At 46.8% G+C, this 22,470-nt stretch overlaps 8 pseudogenes; 3 read left to right on the plus strand and 5 right to left on the minus strand.

Annotated features, from left to right (window-relative positions):
• The first annotated feature begins 10,090 nt into the window (after positions 1–10,090).
• LOC143948515 (5S ribosomal RNA) lies at positions 10,091–10,209 on the plus strand (annotated as a pseudogene).
• Positions 10,210–10,898: 689 nt separating this feature from the next.
• On the plus strand, positions 10,899–11,017 carry LOC143948519 (5S ribosomal RNA; annotated as a pseudogene).
• A 101-nt stretch (positions 11,018–11,118) lies between these two features.
• Positions 11,119–11,237, plus strand: LOC143948372 (5S ribosomal RNA; annotated as a pseudogene).
• A 1,606-nt stretch (positions 11,238–12,843) lies between these two features.
• Positions 12,844–12,962, minus strand: LOC143949610 (5S ribosomal RNA; annotated as a pseudogene).
• A 160-nt stretch (positions 12,963–13,122) lies between these two features.
• LOC143949065 (5S ribosomal RNA) lies at positions 13,123–13,241 on the minus strand (annotated as a pseudogene).
• Positions 13,242–13,339: 98 nt separating this feature from the next.
• LOC143947763 (5S ribosomal RNA) lies at positions 13,340–13,458 on the minus strand (annotated as a pseudogene).
• Positions 13,459–13,558: 100 nt separating this feature from the next.
• Positions 13,559–13,677, minus strand: LOC143950109 (5S ribosomal RNA; annotated as a pseudogene).
• A 321-nt stretch (positions 13,678–13,998) lies between these two features.
• On the minus strand, positions 13,999–14,116 carry LOC143948787 (5S ribosomal RNA; annotated as a pseudogene).
• Between the last annotated feature and the right edge of the window lie 8,354 nt (positions 14,117–22,470).

Genomic DNA, 22,470 nt, shown 5'->3' on the forward strand with positions numbered 1-22,470 from the left:
TTCCAACGTTAGTCCTAATTTAAAGGATATGCCGGTAGCATTGAGAAAGCTTATATTAGACTAGTTGATCTTTGCATTACACAATCTTCTTCTTCTTATTATTATTATTATTAAGATCATAGTGCAGAGAGATACTCAGTTAATGTCAGAGATACTCGGTTAATGTCAGAAAAGCAATAAAACTGTTTACATCGTTAGCGAGCGATAGTTACATTACTTTTAGTATGTGCAGCATGTCTGGTAGCAAATGGATGGTTTTGTGAACATTTTGCATTACCGTACAATAAGCGGTAGAACTCATCGAAGTGAATAGATTTAACCGGATTTTGAGGTAGTAATCTTTATTTCTAATAAGAAATAAAGCAAAATAAGTCAGGATGGTGTGTCAGGACTGTCACATACTCAATGTGATTGTTGATGTGGAGAATTACAAATATGCAAAATAGAGCAAAAGAGTACATGGTATATTTTGATGTATGATAGTTTTATTGCATGCTTGATGTGGATGATTAAAATCGTGTAGTGAGTATAATCTATATTTAGCATAAGAATGAAAAGGCATAACATGGCAATGAGACAAACTCCATTAGAGATGTGAGCTAGATGAAATGATGAAATGTCTCTGTATAGCCAAGATTGTCTTATGTTATCACTTAGCCTACCCTCTAAATCCACTAGCCTCTCTATATACACCAGCATGTTTAAACTAGCCGGCCTTCTGCATACAATAGCCTCTCTTCGATATACACTAGCCTATGTTCTGAATACACTAGCCCGTCTTCTGTCTTCTGGTATGCCCTAGCCTGTCTTCTGTAAACACTTGTCTCTCTTTATAGCCTGTCTAGCCTTTCTTCTGTACACACTAGCTTCTATGTATACACTAACCAGGCTTCTATATACAATAGCTTCACTCTATGCACTAGCCTCTCTGTATAATCTAGCCTCTCTGTATACCCTAGATAGTGTTCTGCATACACTAGTCTCTCCGTAGAAGCCAGCCTTTATTCTGTATTCACTAGCCTTTCTTCTGTATGCTGTAGTCTTCTATATATACAACCTTCTCTGTACACCCTTGCATCTCTGTAAACACTGTATAAACTAGCCAGCCTTATGTATACACTCGCCGACTGTATACACTAGACTCTCTGAATACACTAAACCCTCTGTATACCACAGCCTGTCTTCTGGATACACTAGACTGTAAAAACTAGCTAGAATACACCACCCTGTCTTCTGTACCCTCTAGACTCTCTGTATACTCTACCAATTCTTCTGTATACACTGTCAGCTTTGATATATATCCAAGCCTGTCCTCTGTATACACTAGTTTCTCTATATGCACTGTCCTATCTGTATACTAAAGGGGAGAAAGGAAGGGCAAATGGAAGGAAAGGTAAGGGGAAAAAGAGGCTGGGCACCTCAACCCCAGGGGGAGAGGGAAATTAAGGGTTGTCCACACTCAACAGTACAGGAAGGGTATACTAAAACAGCACAATTATGCTATAGCGCTTAATAGATGTACACTGGGTTTAAAGCGCTGTCCTACTTGGATTGGTGGGTAGACAGGTCGGAGAAGGAGCCCCCGAATCCTAGTCCCCCCAGTCCCGGCAGTGGTAAATGTCACGTCTGATACCGGTATGCAAATAAAAGACAATCAGTAACATCATAGAACCAAAAAATAATAATATAATCAAAACAGAGGTAGAGCACATAACTGTCAGCAATGAGGGGTTTCCTTGGCTCGCCCTAATTGTAGGCATGCACGAGGGAGCCTGTCACAACAGAAAAGGCATCACAGAATGGGATCCACCCCCCCCGTCCCATACTCCAAAAGTACATGCAGTCCCCGAACAAATGCATTTCTCCCTTTGGCAGATTGTCCTCTCCTTAACCCCTCTCCCCCGTCCACGCCCCGGGGCGAAAAGGGGCAGGGAAGGGGGGAAAAGGGGGGGGTGGAAGGGGGGAAAGGGGGAGGGAAAGGAGGGAAGGGAAGGGTGGGAAGGGAAGGGGGGAAGGGAGGGGGGAGACAGGGGAGAGGGGACAAACATGCGGAAATGTCAAGTCCTTTAGCGCACTCCCACCAGCAACCACCCGGACCCCATAAATTTCAACTCCTCCCCTCCATGGTCATCACATCAAGATGAAAGAGGAGCAGCCCTGGTCGGTGCATGGAAAATCCGGCAGGCAATCCACCATCCCTCCATCCAACGGGAGACTTCACCCGAGCAGCAGTCCTGGGGCCCGCCAATTAGTGTCTCTCCTGCATCGCCATCGGGGGCTGTGTAGAGCATCCAGAGGGAGGCTGGGTCTGCCCAAACAGTAAGGGGTAAATCCTCTAGGGGGGTCCAGAGTCACACTGGAGGGAAGCAGTGTCTCGTACTAATAGGCTCAATAAATAAGTCATCCAGGGTACCCGAAAGCTGCAGAAGGCAATGTCGGCAAAGCGTAGGTGGGGGCCAATGGGGGGGGGCGAGGGGCGCAACCAGGGGGAGGGGACAAACATGCGGGAATGTCAAGCCCTTCCAGTACAGCGCACTAGGTATCACTCAGACCCCCCAAAGTGCAACTCCCCCCTGTAAGGTCAAGACTCCAGAAGGAAAGATGAGCTGCCCTGGTCTGTACATGAAAGAACCTGCTGCCAAGGGGTTGGGGCCATCATCCCTTCCTCCAATGGGAGATGCCACCGGCATGACAGCCCCGTGTCCTGTCAAGTGGTGCCCCTCCGACAATGTCGTCGGGGTATATGTGGAGCATCCAGGTGGAGGCAGGGACCACCCAAACAGTGATGGGTAAAGCCTCCAAGGGGGACCGGTGTCAGACAGGTTGGTTAATTAGACAAGTCATCCAGTGTGTTCCAGTGAGCAGCGGAAGGAAAGGTCGGTAAGGATTATGAATGGGTGGGGGCCAGGGAGTGCATAAAACTGCCACCAGATGACCGGGGCAGAGAGGGCAAGGGGATGAAAGTCAGATCTGGTAGGTGGGGGCGGGAGTGAGGAGTGTCCCTCATATTACTCACGTTGGCCATACCTTGAAGCTGAGCGCTCTGCATACCCAGGACGTTCTTCTGTATAATCTAGCCTATCTGTATACATTAGCCTGTCTTTTGTACACATTAGCCGGTCCTCTGTATACACTAGTCCGTCTGTATACACTAGTGTATACAGATAGGCTAGATTATACAGAAGAACGTTCTGGGTATGCAGAGATGGAGGCTAGGGTATACAGAGAGAGAGGCTAGAGTATGCATACTTGCTAGTGTATACAGACGGACTAGTGTATACAGAAGACCGGTTAGTTTATATAGAGAGGCTAATGTGTGCAAAAGACAGGCTAGTGTATACAAATAGGCTAGATTATAGAGAAGAACATCTTGGGTATGCAGAGATGGAGGCTAGGGTATACAGAGAGAGAGGCTGGGTTACACAGAGGCTGGTGTATGCAGACTTGCTAGTGTATACAGACGGACTAGTGTATACAAAGAGGCTTGGATGTATAAAGAGCAGCTAGTGTGTCGGACCGTTTGACCTCGCTTCTGCCTTCTCCTGTGTACCGTTGCTGCCCGCCTGTTACCGACCCGGCTTGTACCTTGACCTCGCTTCTTCTGCCAGCTGTTCCAGTCTGACCACCTGTGCCTGCTGTTGTCTGCTGCCTGCCTGCCAGCTGTTCCAGTCCAAATAACCTGTGCCTGCTGTTGTCTGCCGCCTTCTGCCATTTGTACCAGTCTGACCACCTGTGCCTGCCATAGTCTGCTGTCAGCTCCAGGGCCGGTTCTACTCTTCACCAGCTCGGCACTTGTGCCCTCTGAACTCTAGAATTCCTGTCCCCACTTCCAGGGATTCTCGAGCCAGAGGCTTACGAGAGGCCGCTCCCTGCATTCCGGGCTCCCTTCACCAGGTACGTGACACTAGTGTATACAAATAGGCTAGATTATAGAGAAGAACATCTTGGGTATACAGAGAGAGAGGCTGGGTTACACAGAGAGGCTGGTGTATGCAGACTTGCTAGTGTATACAGACGGACTAGTGTATACAGAGAGGCTTGAGTATACAGAGAGCTAATGTATAATGAGCAGCTAGTGTATACAAAAGACATCCAAGGGTATACAGAGAGACTCGTGTATGCAGAAGACCGGCTAGTTTATACAGATAGGTTAAAGTACAAAACACAGGCTAGTGTATATAGATAGGCTAGATTATACAGACGAAGGTTCTGGGTATGCAGAGATGGAGGCTAGGGTATACAGAGAGAGAGGCTGGGTTACACAGAGGCTGGTGTATGCAAACTTGCTAGTGTATACAGACGGACTAGTGTATACAGAGAGGCTTGGATGTATAAAGAGCAGCTAGTGTATACAAAAGACATCCAAGGGTATACAGAGAGACTCGTGTATGCAGAAGACCGGCTAGTTTATACAGAGAGGCTAAAGTGTACAAAACACAGGCTAGTGTATATAGATAGGCTAGATTATACAGAAGAACGTCCTGGGTATGCAGAGATGGAGGCTAGGGTATACAGAGAGAGAGAGACTGTGTTAGACAGAGAGGCTAGAGTATTGCAGACTGGCTAGTGTATACAGATGGACTAGTGTATACAGTTTATACAGAGAGGCTAATGTGTACAAAAGGCAGGCTAGTGTATACAAATAGGCTCGATTATAGAGAAGAACGTCCTGGGAATGCAGAGATGGAGGCTAGGCTATACAGAGAGAGAGGCTGGGTTACACAGAGAGGCTAGTGTATGCAGACTTGCTAGTGTATACAGACGGACTAGTGTATACAGTAGACCAGCTAGTTTATACAGGGAGGCTAATGTCTACAGATAGTGTATACAGATAGGCTAGATTATCGAGAAGAACGTCCTGGGTATGCAGAGATGGAGGTTAGTGTATGCAGACTTGCTAGTGTATACAGGCGGACTAGTGTATACAGAGAGGCTTGGGTACACAGAGAGATAATGTATAAAGAGATGCTAGTGTATACAAAAGACAACCAAGAGTAGACACTGAGGCTCGTGTATACAGAGACCGGCTACAGAGAGGCTAATTTGTACAAAAGACTGGCTAGTGTTTACAGATAGGCTAGATTATACAGAGGAAGGTCCTAGGTATGCAGAGATGGAGGCTAGGGAATCCCGAGAGAGAGCGTGTTACACAGAGAGGCTAGAGTATGCAGAGGACCGGCTAGTTTATACAGAGAGGCTAATACTCAAAGGCAGGCTATTTTTTACAGATAGGCTTGTGTATACAGAAGACAGTCTGGGGAATTCAGTGAGGCTAGTGTATGCAGAGAGGCTGGGACACCCTAGAATATTGTAAAAAGAAGGCAGGCTAGTGCATATAGATTACGGGCACGTGTATACAGAAGACAGAGAGGCTAGTCTATATAGAGTGGCTGGTGTACACGGAGAGATTAATTTATAAAGAAAGGCTAGCGTGTAAAGAAGACAGGACTTTATTTTTTGCTAATGCAACTACTTCTGAAACATGTAAAGAGTTACAGTGCTTTTGTCATATTTTGGTGCTGTTAAAAAGTGGTGTGTTGTCAGTGTTGATATCAATGTGACAGTTAATGTGGAGAACTACAAATATACAAAATAGAGCAAAAGAGTGCTAAGTTTATTTTGTTAAGTCATTGACTGATAGACGTTAAGTAATTGGCCGTTATTGGTTTGGCAGTACATGATTTATTTTGATGTAAGATAGTTTTATTCTCTACTTATAGCCGAGTTTTAGACGACTTTGTTATTAGCATTATTCGTATTATTCATATTTATTATGCAGAGTGTAAGTATTGCAGTGAGACGATATTGCTTTTGAAAGATTGGTATTATTATACATAGCATTGTTAGCGGACCAATAGGACAATTTACATGGCTTAATATTGCAGAGCGTAATTTATCAGGAAAGAGATCCAAAGCGTTAGTTGCAGTAGCTTCATAAAACTGAGAAATCGTTGCATTATTCTAAATTTAAAAGTTGTTCCGGTAGTACTGAGTAGACGATATTAGATGAGTAATCTACACATTTCGTTTACTATTGCAGAGAGATACCGGCTAAATGTTAATATTTTAATATGTGCTGCGTGTAAGGTAGAAATAAGATGGTTTTGTGTGAGTTGGTTTACCAGGATTTAGAGATAGTAATCTGTTTATTCTAATAATAAATATAGCAATATAACTCAGATTACTATTGAAATACAGGTCGGGTTTAAGTGGAAATACACGAAATAACAGCAACGACGTGTGTAGATTTTTATCAATCACGTTCATTACGTGTGTTTAATCATGTAGTGAATATACCCCAAATATAGCATAAGGATGAGAAAGGATAATAACTTGCAGAGGATGACATGGCAAAAAGACAAACTGCATTAGAAATGTGAATATGAATTTGAGATAAAATGTCAATCCCCGTTGGTTACTTACAGGTATCAATACTGTCAACACGGCTACGTACAGCAAAGTGTGAGCTAAGCAGCATTCTGCAATTTTCTGCAATATATAAGTGTGAGCTAAGCAGCTAAATATTCTGCAATAGCAGAAATTAAGTATTTCAGTTGAAAAGAGATCGGAAGCAATCGGTAGCTTCAAAATGACTGAGAAATCATCTCATTACTCTAAAAGTAAAAATTATCCCGGTAGCACTGAGTGATCGTTGTAGTACAAATTCAGTTTCCTATAGCAGAGAGATACAAGCTAAATGTGAGAAGAGCAATTAAACTGTTCTCGGTAGCATTGCATTACTCTTAATATGTGCAGCGTGTAAAGAAGCAATACGATGGTTTTGTATTATCCTTATATTAGCAGTATACGTAATAAAAGTGAGTAGGTAACCTGGATTTAGACATAGCAAACTCTACAATCTAATTAAGCAAAAACGGATAATATTGAGACAGTATATACAAGTCGAGTTTAAGTGGAAATACACAAAATATCTAGCTTACCTTTACATTGTTCAATAGAGCGTTGCAAAGTAATACCAAGGAGGAATGTCGGAATAGCAATTAGATGAGTTGATTGCTGTAATCATGAAATATCAGCAACGACGCGAATAGGTTTCTATCGTTTTTCAGGGTCCTTACGTGTCATTAAGAATGAGAAAGTATAATAACTGGCAAACTATGACATGACAAAGAGACAAATTGCATTAGAGATGTGAGATGTATACAGTTAACGCGGCTACATACAGCAAAGTGTGAGCTAAGCAGCAGGTATACATTATTTAAGAGTAAGTTGACGTAGCTTGAAAATTCCAACGTTAGTCCTAATTTAAAGGATATGCCGGTAGCATTGAGAAAGCTTATATTAGACTAGTTGATCTTTGCATTACACAATCTTCTTCTTCTTATTATTATTATTATTAAGATCATAGTGCAGAGAGATACTCAGTTAATGTCAGAGATACTCGGTTAATGTCAGAAAAGCAATAAAACTGTTTACATCGTTAGCGAGCGATAGTTACATTACTTTTAGTATGTGCAGCATGTCTGGTAGCAAATGGATGGTTTTGTGAACATTTTGCATTACCGTACAATTAGCGGTAGAACTCATCGAAGTGAATAGATTTAACCGGATTTTGAGGTAGTAATCTCTATTTCTAATAAGAAATAAAGCAAAATAAGTCAGGATGGTGTGTCAGGACTGTCACATACTCAATGTGATAGTTGATGTGGAGAATTACAAATATGCAAAATAGAGCAAAAGAGTACATGGTATATTTTGATGTATGATAGTTTTATTGCATGCTTGATGTGGATGATTAAAATCGTGTAGTGAGTATAATCTATATTTAGCATAAGAATGAAAAGGCATAACATGGCAATGAGACAAACTCCATTAGAGATGTGAGCTAGATGAAATGATGAAATGTAAATTCACTAGCCTCTCTATATACACCAGCATGTTTAAACTAGCCGGCCTTCTGCATACAATAGCCTCTCTTCGATATACACTAGCCTATGTTCTGAATACACTAGCCCGTCTTCTGTCTTCTGTATGCCCTAGCCTGTCTTCTGTAAACACTTGTCTCTCTTTATAGCCTGTCTAGCCTTTCTTCTGTACACACTAGCTTCTATGTATACACTAACCAGGCTTCTATATACAATAGCTTCACTCTATGCACTAGCCTCTCTGTATAATCTAGCCTCTCTGTATACCCTAGATAGTGTTCTGCATACACTAGTCTCTCCGTAGAAGCCAGCCTTTATTCTGTATTCACTAGCCTTTCTTCTGTATGCTGTAGTCTTCTATATATACAACCTTCTCTGTACACCCTTGCATCTCTGTAAACACTGTGTAAACTAGCCAGCCTTATGTATACACTCGCCGACTGTATACACTAGACTCTCTGAATACACTAAACCCTCTGTATACCACAGCCTGTCTTCTGGATACACTAGACTGTAAAAACTAGCTAGAATACACCACCCTGTCTTCTGTACCCTCTAGACTCTCTGTATACTCTACCCATTCTTCTGTATACACTGTCAGCTTTGATATATATCCAAGCCTGTCCTCTGTATACACTAGTTTCTCTGTATGCACTGTCCTTTCTGTATACACTCGACTCTCTCTATACACTAACCTCTCTATATACACTAACATCTTTGTATATACTAGCCTCTCTTTAAACTAGCCTCTCTGTGTACCCCAGCCTCACTGTTTACTCTACCATCTCTGTATACTCAAGCCTATCTGCATACACGAGTCTGTATTCTGTATTCACTAGCCTTTCTTCTGTATGCTGTAGTCTTCTATATATACTAGCTTCTCTGTACACCCTTGCATCTCTGTAAACACTGTGTAAACTAGCCAGTCTTATGTATACACTCGCCGACTGTATACACTAGACTCTCTGAATACACAAAACCCTCTGTATACCACAGACTGTCTTCTGTATATACTAGACTGTAAAAACTAGCTAGAATACACCAGTCTGTCTTCTGTACCCACTAGACTCTCTGTATACACTACCAAGTCTTCTGTATACACTGTCAGCTTTGATGTATACCCAAGCCTGTCTTCTGTATACACTAGCTTCTCTATAGGCACTGTCCTTTCTGTATACACTCGACTCTCTCTATACACTAACCTCTCTATATACACTAACATCTTTGTGTGTACTAGCCTCTCTTTAAACTAGCCTCTCTGTGTACCCCAGCCTCACTGTTTACTCTAGCATCTCTGTATACTCAAGCCTATCTACATACAGGAGTCTGTATTCTGTATTCACTAGCCTTTCTTCTGTATGCTATAGTCTTCTATATATACCAGCTTCTCTGTACACCCTAGCACTGTAACAGTGCTAGGTTCCTGTACTACAGAAACAGAACACCAGCAATAAGGTGTATACTGTGCAGGAGGCACACAACACCCACTCTAACTTCTGCACGTATTTCTGCATGTATTGCAGAAATTGAACACCAGTAATAAAGGGTAGCTTCAGGTGTGTGTGCAGGAGGCACATAACACCCACTGTAACAGTGCTAGGTTCCCAAGCAGTAAAGACACTGTCCCTGCGTATCGTCCTCTTTCCCTGACCACCGCAACACACTATACAATGCCGCCGCGCTGGCGGCCTTATATAGTGTGGGGTGTGTACTAAACCCCCCCCCGAGCTATAATTGGCCACAGGAATCCTGCCTGTGGTGAATTGTGGCTCTCCTCACAGAGGATGTCACATCTGTTCTTATTATATAGAACCTATTATGCTCCTCGTAAACTTTTTCAATTTGGCAGAACAGCTGGACGCAAGTTGCCCCCGGTGCGGGAACATGGGAGGAGACATTATGCACATGTTTTGGAGATGCCCGAAGTTGATCCGCTACTGGACGGAGGTGACAGGAACCATTGATCGGTTGTTTGGAACCTCCACCAGGATGGAGGCGAAGTATTGTCTCCTGGGATTAGTTGAAGGAGTTGGAAACCTGGGAAGCAGCCAGATGACAGTTCTGAGATGCCTACATCAGGCAAGAAAACTGGTTGCCCAACCCTGCTTAGCCTCTAATGTTGGCAATGACTTGTTTTTTTCGCTTGTTTCCCAAGATGACCATGTTGGCGTTTGTCAAGATGGTTGAGAGTGCCCAAAGAGATCGCCTATGGCCCCATCACCTTGAAAGTGCCTGATCTTGTCTGATCTCGGAAGCTAAGCATTGTCGGGCCTGATTAGTAACTGGATGGGAGACCAACTGGGAGTACCAGGTGCCGTAGGCTTCTTTTTATGTTGTTGGCGTTGACATGGTTTTTATTTTCCGCTTGTTTCCCAAGGTGATCATCTTGGCATTTGTCAAGAGGGCTGAGAGAGCCCAAAGAAATCTCCTACAGCCACATCACCCTGAAAGCGCCCAATCTCATCTGATCTCAGAGGCTAAGCAGGGTCCGGCCTGGATAGTACCTAATTACAGGTGCCGTAGGAATCTTTTTATATTGTTGGCTTTGACCTGTTTTTCTTTCTCTTGTTTCCCAAGGTGACCATTTTAGCATCTGTCAAGAGTTTTGAGTATGTCCCGAAGCGTTCGCCTAAGGTCACATCACCCTGAAAGCGCTCGATCTCAGAGGCTAAGCAGGGTCTGGGTCAGATGGGAGACCGCCAGGGTCTATGTTGTTGGCATTGACCTGTTTTTTTTCACTTGTTTCCCAAGATGACCATCTTGGCATTTGTCAAGAGGGTTGAGAGTGTCAAAATAGAACACCTATGGCCACATCACCCTGAAAGCGCACAATCTCATCTGATCTTGCAGCAGTGTACGGCCTGGTTAATACCTGTATGGGAGACCATCTGTGAATATCAGGTCCCGTAGGCTTCTTTTTATGTTGTTGGCGTTGACCTGTTTATTTTCGCTTGTTTCCCAAGGTGACCATCTTGGTGTTTAACAAGAGGGTTGAGAGTGCCCAAAGAGACCACCTACGGCCCCATCACCCTGAAAGCACCCGATCTTGTCTGATCTCGGAGGCTAAGCAGTGTCGGGCCTGGTTAGTACCAGGATGGGAGAACGTCTGGGAATAACAGGTGCCGTACGCTTCTTTTTATGTTGTTGGCCTTGACCTGTTTTTTTTTTCACTTGTTTCCCAAGGTGACCATCTTAGCGTTTGTCAAGAGGGTTTAGAGTGTCCGAAGAGATCACCTACAGCCCCATCACCCTGAAAGCGCCCAATCTCGTCTGATCTCGGAGGCTAAACAGTGTCGGGCCTGGTTAGTACCTGGATGGGAGACCGCCTGGGAATACCAGGTGCCATAGGCTTCTTTTTATGTTGTTGGCTTTGACCTGTTTATTTCGCTTGTTTCTCAAGGCGACCATCTTGGCGTTTGTCAAGAGGGTTGGGCGTGTCTTGAAGAGACCGCTCACGGCCACATCACCCTAAAAGCACTTGATCTCGTCTGATTTCAGAGGCTAAGCAGCGTCAGGCCTTGTTAGATGGATGGGAGACTGCCTGGGAAGACCAGGTACCATAGAAGGATCTGGCCTGGCTAGTGTCTTGATTGGGAGATCGCCTGGGAATACCGGATGCCGTAGGATTCCTTTTATGTTGTTGGCTTTGACCTGTTTTTTTAGCTTGTTTCCCAAGGTGACCATCTTGGCCTTTGTCAAGAGGCTTCAGAGTGCCCAAAGAGAGTGCCTACGGCCAAATCACCCTGAAAGAGCCCAATCTCGTTTGGTCTCAGAGGCTAAGCAGGGTTGGGCCTGGTTTGTACCTGGATGGGAGACCGCCTGGGTTTTCCAGATGCCGCAGGCTTCTTTTTATGTTGTTGGCGTTGACTTGTTTTTTTTGTTTGTTTCCCAAGGTGACCATCTTGGCGTTTGTCAAGAGGGTTGAGCGTGCCTGAAAAAAATCTACTATGGCCGCATCACCCTGAAAGAGCCCAATCTCATTTGATCTCAGAGGCTAAGCAGGGTTGGGACCTGGTTAGCACCTGGATGGGAGACCGTCTGGGATTTCTCGATGCCATAGGCTTTAGTTTTAAGTTGTTGGCAATTTAATTTTTTTTATTATTTTATTAAGTATAAGTAGAACAACATAAATTTAACAGTCAACCATACAGCAGGACCCAGGGTCACAATTACATGGTAACAAAAAATAGGCAGCCAAATAACTCTGGGTTCTCAGAGGGGAGTCCTACAGTTTCATGCAGAAAAGAGAGAAACCCCACCTCCGACATGTAGTACAGTATAACTAGTGCAGCTCCGTTCGGACAAATGTAATCATGGAGAACAACTGGGACCACAGCGAGCCAGCTTATCATGACCTATGTGAACCAGAGTAAAAAATGAGCCGGTCGTGTCCAGAACCCTGGGGTTCTTCTGGGTCCTGAAGGCTAGTAAGTAGACAAGACATAGTCAAAAGCGAGGACGGGGGGAGAAGAGAGTGCAAAGACGGAGAGAGAGGAGGGGAAAAAAAAAGAAAAATAAAGACAAAAAGGGAGGGGGGGGAATGCCACCCAGGGCAGACATGGCCTACGTAGGTAAACGTTAGATGTTCAGTCGTTTTCTGGGACAGAGGCGCTGCTCACCTCCCGAATGTAGTCTCGAGTACCAGTAAAATACCTCCAGGGCCTCCATGTAAAAATGCCAAGATGGTCGCCTTGAGAAACAAGCGAAAAAAACAGGTCAAAGCCAACAACATAAAAAGAAGCCTGCGGCGTCTGGAAAACTCAAGCGGTCTCCCATCCAAGTACAAACCAGGCCCAACCCTGCTTAGCCTCTGAGACCAGACGAGATTGGGCGCTTTCAGAGTGTTGAGCCCATAGCCAATTTCTTTGTGCACTCTCAATCCTCTTGACAAATGCCAAGATGGTCACCTTGGGAAACAAGGGAAAAAAAACAGGTCAACGCCGACAACATAATGAGAAGCCTACGGCACCTGGTATTCCCAGGCTGTCTCCCATTCAGGTACTAACCAGGCCCATCGCTGCTTAGCCTCTGAGATCAGATGAGATTGGGCTCTCTCAGGGTGATTTGGCCGTAGCCACTCTCTTTGGGCACTCTGAAGCCTCTTGACAAAGGCCAAGATGGTCACCTTGGGAAACAAGCTAAAAAAAACAGGTCAAAGCCAACAACATAAAAAGAAGCCTACGGCATCCGGTATTCCCAGGCGATCTCCCAATCAAGACACTAACCAGACCAGGTCCTTCTATGGCACCTGGTCTTCCCAGGCAGTCTCCCATCCAGGTACTAACCAGGCCTGACGCTGCTTAGCCTCTGAAATCAGACGAGATCAGGTGCTTTCAGGGTCATGTGGCCGTAAGTGTTCTCTTCAAGACACGCCCAACCCTCTTGACAAACGCCAAGATGGTCGCCTTGAGAAACAAGCAAAAAAACAGGTCAAAGCCAACAACATAAAAAGAAGCCTATGGCACCTGGTATTTCCAGGCGGTCTCCCATCCAGGTACTAACCAGGCCCGACACTGTTTAGCCTCCGAGATCAGACGAGATTGGGCGCTTTCAGGGTGATGGGGCCATAGGTGATCTTCCGGCACTCTCAATCCTCTTGACAAACGCCAAGATGGTCACCTTGGGAAAAAAGTGAAAAAAAAAAACAGGTCAAGGCGAACAACATAAAAAGAAGCCTACAGCACCTAGTATTCCCAGGTGGTCTCCAATCCAGGTACTAGCAAGGCCCAACCCTGTTTAGCCTCTGAGATCAGACGAGATAGGGCGCTTTCAGGGTTATGTGCCCATAGGCAATCTCTTTGGGCACTCTCAACCCTCTTGACAAATGCCAAGATAGTCACCTTGATATACAAGCGAAAAAAAAACAGGTCAATGTCAACAACATAAAAAGAAGAATACGGCACCTGGTATTCCAACGCCATCTCCCATCCAGGTACTAACTAGGCCCAACCCTTCTTAGCCTCAGAGAAGAGAAGAGATAGGGCTCTTTCAGGTTGATGCTGCTGTAAGCGATCTCTTTGGGCACTCTCAACCCTCTTGACAAATGACAAGATGGTCACCTTGGGAAACAAGCGAAAAAAAAAAACGAATCAATGCTAACAACATAAAAAGAAGCCTACAATAACTGGTATTCCCAGGTGGTCTCCCATTCAGGTACTAACCAGACCGACTCTTCTTAGCCTCCAAAATCAGATGAGATTGGGTGCTTTCAGAGTGATGTGGCCATAGGCCATCTCTTCAGGCACTCTCAACCCTCTTGACAAACACCAAGATGGTCACTTTGGGAAAAAAGCGGAAAAAAAACAGGTCAACGCCAACAACATAAAAAGAAGTCTACGACACCTGGTATTCCCAGGCGGTCTCCCATCCAGTTACTAACAAGGCCCGACTCTTCTTAGCCTCCAACATCAAACGAGATCGAGTGCTTTCAGGGTGATGTGCCCGTAGGCAATCTCTTCAGGCACTTTCAACCCCCTTGACAAACGCCAAGATGGTCACCTTGGGAAACAAGCAAAAAAATCAAAAATAATTTGGAAGCTAGAGACAATACGGTCCGAGTCCTCAATTTAATCAATGCGGTGCATGTACAGGGAAGGCCCTTGCTTATGTTGTCAACGGACGTGGAGAAGGCCTTTGACAGGGTGGCCTGGCACATTATGCAGGCCACCCTGGAACATATAGGTCTTGGCCCCAACATGATGAGCTGGGTAATGTCGCTTTACTCCACGCCGTCGGCAGCGGTACGGGTGAGCGAGTGGTGCTCGGACTCTTTCCCCATCACTAATGGGACAAGGCAGGGTGCCCTCTATCTCCCCTAATTTTTATTCTGACACTGGAACCACTTATGTGTCACGTTCGGAATGACCAGAATATTACTGGCATATCCAAACCCTCGGCACACCACAAAATTGCGGCGTACGCTGACGATCTAATTTTTTTCGTCTCCAATCCACACATTTCGCTTCCCAATATACTCGCGGCTCTCCGGCGATACGGCAGCCTATCAAACTATAAAATCAATTGCGCCAAGTCGGCTGTATTGAATATATCGGTCCCGGATGGTGAGGCCAAGAGGCTACGCTCTGCTTTTCCATTCTACTGAACTGAAAAATCTATACGTTACCTGAGCGTTGACATCGCAGCGGATTTGGCGCAATTGTACCCGTTTAATTTTGTCCCTCTCCTGAATAGACTGAAATCTGATTTGGGAAACTGGCATGCTTTAACACTGACCTGCTTCAGGCGCTGTAATGCATTCAAAATGACGGCCCTCCCGCGGATCTTATACTTGTTCCAGACATTACCGATCCGGTTACCCCCAATTTTTTTCAGACCACTGCAGGTGCTGCTCCGGGACTTTATTTGGGCGTGCAAACCGCCCAGAGCCCGTTTGCAATTGCTTGCCAGACCAAAGGACAAGGGGGGTCTGGGTCTCCCAGATCTGAGACAAATACTACAGAGCGACTCTGCTAGCGAGAGTCGTTGATTGGCATTGTAATGGGTCCCACAAGCAGTGGGTGGAGATGGAGATTGAGGATGGATCCATTCCCCTATTGACCTCCCCGTGGCTCCTGTCCTCCCTACCAAAAGACCTCAGAGATCACCCCGTAGTGGGAGCTACATTGGCTGTTGTGCGGAGGTTGTTCCGCTGCACACACATTGCTCCCCTGCCGTCACCAATGACTCCGGTTATAGGTAATCCAGACTTCTCACCGGGATGTACCAACAAGAAACTGCGACAGTTGACAGTGGTGGGGAAACAGCGTCTGGGAGAGGTGTGGCCCTCGGGAGGGCTCCCGACCACGCAAACTGTCGCTGAGCTTTCTGACCCTCCGCTTGACTTGTTTAGTGCTTATCAACTTCGTCACTTTCTTCTGGCCATACAAAGGGCCCCCTACACTCCTAGAGACCTGACGCCCTATGAATCCATCTGTCACAAAAGGGAACCTGTGTGACACACCCTCTCCCTCCTGTACAACCTATTGAGTAGTCAGGAGGAGGAGTCGACCCCACCATTTATCCACAAATGGGAGAGGGACTTAGGCATCACATTTACCCCACAACAGATAGGGAAGATCCTGACCTTAGTACATAAAGCTTCCATCGCAAACCAATATCAAGAATCAGGATACAAGATATTCTCACGCTGGTATAGAGTCCCATACCTTCTGAATAAAATGAATAGATCGATCCCGGATGTTTGTTGGAGGTGCAATTCAGATACGGGGACCATGGGACACATTTTCTGGGCATGCCCGGCCTTGAGGAACTTTTGGGTGGAGGTGACCGGGACGATATAAACTCTCACAAATGTAGATATCGCAGACAACCCAGCAGCGTGCCTTCTACACTTGACCGAACAGCCTGTTCGAAAATACAAAAAAACCCTCACGATGCAACTCCTGAATGCCGCCCGGGCCTGCATTCCCACACTGTGGAGGCAGCCTCAGCCCCCATCCAAGGTGCTGTGGTATTCCAAAGTCAATCATATTCTCCGGATGGAAGAATTGACCGCCAGGGGGCGTGGCCTGGACAGCAATGGAGTAGGGCGCTTGTGACCTGAGCTCCTACCGCGATCTCCTGCAGTGATCCTGGGTGCCCACTGACTATTTTACCTGCAACTTTACCGGTGTAATACCCGTTACTTTCCCGTGTATAACTTGGGACGATGTCTCCGATGAAGAAGCAGTCTGCAGCGGCGGCACCCATACGTCCTATTCTCGCGGGGTGTCTGTATTGATATCTAAGACGGCACAGTTTTCCTTGGTTTCTTTACAGACAGACCCACAGGGCAGATATATATTTATACACTGCTTATTGCACGGCGAATAGTACATTATTCTCGAATATTACGTACCCCAGCCCTACGATCATCGACTAATTACAGAAGGATTATTTTTTATGGCTCAACACCCTAATGTCCCAGCGATTTGGCTGGGAGATTTTAATAAGGTTTTGAATCCAGGGGTGGATAGAATGAGCTCTACTCGAGGGGACCATCCACAGGGGGACACTGGCCTAGGTTTCATGTTTCAGGAATTCTCTCTTACAGATCTATGGCGATTTAAATATCAGGCTAAACGTGTTTACTCCTGTTTCTCTGCAACTCACTCCACCATGTCACGCATTGATTATATTGCTGTGTCCGCCCAGTTGTTACCCAGGCTAGTAGACACAGGCTATTATGCTAGATCATTGTCAGACCACGCCCCTTGCTGGGCAACTTTTTCCTTGACCCGGCCTACTGGATCGAAACCATGGCAGCTTCACCCCTTCTGGTTAACCGCCTTGAGTGACAGCGAAGACTTAGGGGATGAATGGCGGTTTTTCTTTACTACTAATCAGGGAACGGCTCCGGTTGATTGTACCTGGGAGGCTTTTAAACTGCACGTACGCTCCACTTTAACACACCGGATTAACCGGTTGAAGCACACCTCCAAGACTTTGCTGTCTAATGCCCTAAGGGAGCTGGACTCGGTGACCACTGACTTCACCACTGACCCCACACCTGCTAAGGCCCAGATATTAAGACACCACACAAGGATAGTAGATCACCTCCACACTGAACAGGCTAAGCAAAAGTTGTTTTTTGTTAAGCAACAGGTGTTTGAACAGGGAGAGAGGGCGGGAAAGTTGTTGGCCTACTTGGCGCATCGGGACTCCAAGCCCCCGGTGGTGGTTTCGTTGACTGACAATGGGGGTGCGGAGGTGACTGATCCGCCAACAGTGGCCACCATGTTTCGTGCTTACTATGCTGCGCTCTATGAGTCGCAGGTACATAGGCCGAGGACTGAGACGGGGGCATACCTCCGAGCTGTCTCTCTTCCCCACCTGTCCGAGGCTCAGGTTGAGTCTCTTGAGGCCCCGATATCGGCAGATGAGATTAGGCTAGCGGTGGCATCCCTTGCAGCGGCTAAGGCCCCTGGACTGGATGGTATTCCTCTGGATTTTTATGCCCACTACTCTGAGATACTAGTGCCAGAATTGTTGAGATTATATACACACATATTTGAATCCGAGTCCCTACCTGATACTCTAAGGCAGGCAGTTATTATAGTGATACCCAAGCCAGGAAAGGATCCCCACTCCCCGGATTCCTACCGCCCCATCTCGCTGCTCCAAGCAGATATTAAAATTTTGGCTAAAGTACTTGCCACCCGTTTGAGTGGCATCATCCTATCACTTATTCACCCTGATCAAACAGGATTTATGCCCGGGAAAAACACGGCCATTAATATCCATCGGTTATATATGAATATCCAGGCTGAGCATGACAGAGTGGGATCAAGGGTGGTGGTGTCACTGGATGCCGCTAAGGCGGTTGATTCCATTGAGTGGAATTATCTTTGGGAATGCTTGGGTAAATTTGGGTTTGGCCCCAATTTTATTAAATGGATTACTCTCCTATACTATCGCCCAATGGCTAGAGTAGCGGTTAATGGATGGGTGTCGGACCCCTTTCAGTTGGGCCGTGGCACATGTCAGGGTTGTCCGCTCTCTCCTATGCTATATGCTTTGGCGGCAGAACCGTTGGCTGCTGCACTTCGGGCACACCCGGCTGTAGTAGGCCTCCGACGCGGCTCTCTGGTGGAGTCGGTGAGTATGTATGCAGATGATACTTTACTGTATTTAGAGGACTCGGGTCAGTCGTTGGGAGCTGCCCTGGGGGTCATAGAGGAGTCTGGTGGTCATTCCAGTCTGCGTATTAATTGGACCAAGTCACAGGTTTTACCCATTGACTTGTTCCCCCCGGACCGGAGAGCGGCTTCTCTCCCGCTCTCCAGGGTATCCTCCATCCAGTATTTGGGAGTGCAGGTTACGAGGGAGCCCAGGGAGTATATTCATCTCAATCTTGAACCACTGCTTCTGTATGTGCGGGAGAAGACTAAGGCATGGTCCCGTCTCCCCATTGGGGTTATGGGACGGATCAATATTACTAAAATGATCCTCCTGCCGAAACTCCTTTATGTACTTTGGCATTCCCCTGTCATGGTCCCTGTGGCGTTCTTTAAAACATTAGACGGTGTCTTAAACACCTTTATCTGGGGCCCCTCTAGACATAAGTTGACATGGAACACACTTAAAAACCCGACCTCTATGGGGGGATTGGCTCTCCCTGATTTCCACACATACTACATAGCAGCCCAGGTTTCCCATTTTTATCACCTCCATAGAGCGGATAGTCATAGATACCAGGCCTTAGTGGGCGCGAGGGCTGAATCCCCTGTTGACACTCCACTTCAGATGATTTTTCGGGGTGGTGGGGTTAGGGATGCCCGGTTCCGGATCCTGCCACACCACCGGAGTATTTGGAAGCTAGCCCTTAGATTACTGGGAGCTCACTATCACCACTCACATACACCGTTATGGCGCAACCCCCTACTTCATGAGTTGTTTGGCTTACCAGATGTAGACTTGTGGGCTTCTAGGGGGATACTTTATCTGCACCAGGTGGTGTCTCCTATGGGCGTAAGGGATTTTCTCTCCCTACAAGTGGAATTTAACATAGCCCCTCATATGCACTTTCGCTACTTGCAATTGCGACACGCGCTCCGTGCGCAATTTGCTCAGGACTTCCCGAATGTACAGTCGTTGGCTTTGACAGATGTAATTATGGGGGACGAGCCGACTAAATTGATCTCGACTCTATACAGACTACTCCGGGCCCGCTTGGTGGCGCAAATCACTGAACGGGCTAGGTTGAGATGGGAAGAGGATATAGGTCCCTTTGATGGGGAGGAATGGGAGGATGCCCTTGAGAACATTAAACAGGCTTCGCTTAACCTACCTGACCGACTAACGCAGTACTATGTGATGCACAAGTCCTATCTCACCCTTGTCCGGATAGCTAAGTATCACCCTGACTATGACCCGAAGTGTCCCAGATGCTCTTGTACGACTGGTACTTTCTACCATCTTCTCTGGCAATGCCCAATGGTCCAGGAGTATTGGGGGCAGATTGTCAAGTTTCTACATTACCACATGGGTTCACCCCTTCAACTTGACCCTAAGAGTTGCCTACTCAGCATATTTCCTGATACCTCTGTTCTGTTCCGTCACCTATGAAGTGGCTGATGTTTGTACCTACTGTAATGCCTTGTTATAACTGAGTTGTTCAATAAACTTGTGCTGTTTTAACAAAAAAAAAAGAATTGACCGCCACCCAACACTGAAGAGGCATTTAAGCCGCGTACACACGTAGCCATCTGTCCGACGTACTTAGTCTGGCGGACTTCCCACCAGACTGTCCGTCGGACTTTCCGAACGGGCTACTTGCCCACACGGCACTTTTTCAGTGGACTAATACGGCGTACTAAGTCCGCCGTACTATCCGCCCTACTTTTGAAATGAACGGACTCGCCCACACACGCGGAAGAAAGTCCGCTCATTTCGAGCGCGTCTCCAGGTAGGCGGGGCCCGCAAAGGATACGACGCTGGACCCGCCGCCTGGCTCATTGTGAGCGGAGGACTCAGCGAGGCAACATCTGAAGAAGAAGAAGAAGAAGAAGAGAAGGACAGAAGAACGGATGGCGGCTGCGGCAGAAGACTGGGCCACCGCCTGTAAAAGAGCTAGAAGAAGGCGCGGTGGCCCGGCAGAAGACCCGAAGAGGGGGACAAGACCCCCGAAGTCGGAAGAAGAGGCCGGCGGCGAGGAAGAAAGCCGGGCTCCTCCGCTAGCAAAAGAGCTACAAGAAGATAGCGGAGGAGTCCGGCGAGAAGACCCCTGAAGACGGAAGACCCCCGGAGCTGTGCAATAAACTATTTTAACCCTTGTGTGTTGTGTTTTTTTTGTACTTTATTTTACAGGTGAATGGGTAGGGGTACATTGTACCCCATACTCATTCACATAGGGTGGGGGGCCGGTATTCGGGGGCCCCCTTATTAAAGGGGGCTCCTGGATTCTGATAAGCCCCCCGCCCGCAGACCCCGACAACCAACGGCCAGGGTTGTCGGGAAGAGGCCCTTGTCCTCATCAACACGGGGACAAGGTGCTTTGGGGTAGGGGTGCCGCGTGGCCCCCCCTTTCCCAAGGCACCCCCCATGTTGAGGGCACGCGGCCTGGAACGGCTCAGGAGGGGGAGGGCGCTCGCTTGTCCCCCCTTTCCTGGCCGGCCGGGTAGCGTGCTCGGACAAGGGTCTGATGTGGACTTGGGGTTCCCCTTTAAGTCCATACCAGGCGGCGGGTCCAGCGACCTATCCTTCACGGGCCCCGCCTACCTGGAGACCCGCTCGAAATGAGCGGACTTTTCTCCGGGCGGGAAAAGTCTGTTCATTTCAAAAGTATGGCAGACTGGCACACACACGGCCGGATTGTCCACCGAAATGCGAGTCCGGCGGGAAGATTGGAGTGTAAAACTACTTTCTAAGTCCGCCGTACTTTCGGGTCAAAAAAGTATGCCGGAGGCTACACACGGGGGGATTATCCGACGGACTTGAGTTTGCCGGACTTTTCCACCCGCTTGTTTGATCGTGTGTACACGGCATTAGTGTTACGTGGAGGCCCTGGAGGTATTTTACTGGTACTCGAGACTACATTCGGGAGGTGAGCAGCGCCCCTGTCCCAGAAAACGACTGAACATCTAACGTTTACCTATGTAGGCAATGTCTGCCCTGGGTGGCATTCCCCCCCCCTCCCTTTTTGTCTTTATTTTTCTTTTTTTCCCCGCCGCCACCCCCCCCCCTCCTTTCTCTCCGTCTTTGCACTCTCTTCTCCCCCGTCCTCCCTTTTGACTATGCCTTGTCTCCTTACTAGCCTTCGGGACCCAGAAGAACCCCAGGGTTCTGGACACGACCGGCTCATATTTTACTCTGGTTCACATAGGTCATGATAAGCTGGCTCGCTGTGGTCCCAGTTGTTCTCCATGATTACATTTGTCCAAACGGAGCTGCACTAGTTATACTGTACTACATGTCAGAGGTGGGGTTTCTCTCTTTTCTGCATGAAACTGTAGGACTCCCCTCTGAGAACCCAGAGTTATTTGGCTGCCTATTTTTTGTTACCATGTAATTGTGACCCTGGGTCATGCTGTATGGTTGACTGTTATATTTATGTTGTTCTACTTATACTTAATAAAAGAATAAAAAAATAAAAAAATAAGTCAATGCCAACAACTTAAAAAAAAAGCCTATGGCATCGAGAAATCCCAGGCGGTCTCCCATCCAGGTACTAACCAGGTCCCAACCCTGCTTAGCCTCTGAGATCAAATGAGATTTGGCTCTTTCAGGGTGATGCAGCCATAGTAGATTTTTTCAAGCACGCTTATCCCTCTTGACAAACGCCAAGATGGTCACCTTGGGAAACAAACAAAAAAAACAAGTCAACGGCAACAACATAAAAAGAAGCCTACAGCACCTAGTATTCCCAGGCGGTCTCCCATCCAGGTATTAACAAGGCGCGACCCTTTCTAGCCTCTGAGATCAGCGGAGATTGGGCGCTTTCAGGGTGATGTGCCCATAGGCAATCTCTTTGGGCACTCTCATCTCTCTTGAAAAATGCCAAGATAGTCACCCTGGGAAACAAGCGAAAAAAAACAGGTCAACGCCAACAACATAAAAAGAAGAATACGGCACCTGGTATTCCAAG

Source organism: Lithobates pipiens, unplaced genomic scaffold (assembly GCF_037356315.1).
Source record: "Lithobates pipiens isolate NorthernLeopardFrog02 unplaced genomic scaffold, aLitPip1_a1.2 Scaffold_30, whole genome shotgun sequence".
Taxonomy (NCBI): Eukaryota; Metazoa; Chordata; class Amphibia; order Anura; family Ranidae; genus Lithobates; species Lithobates pipiens.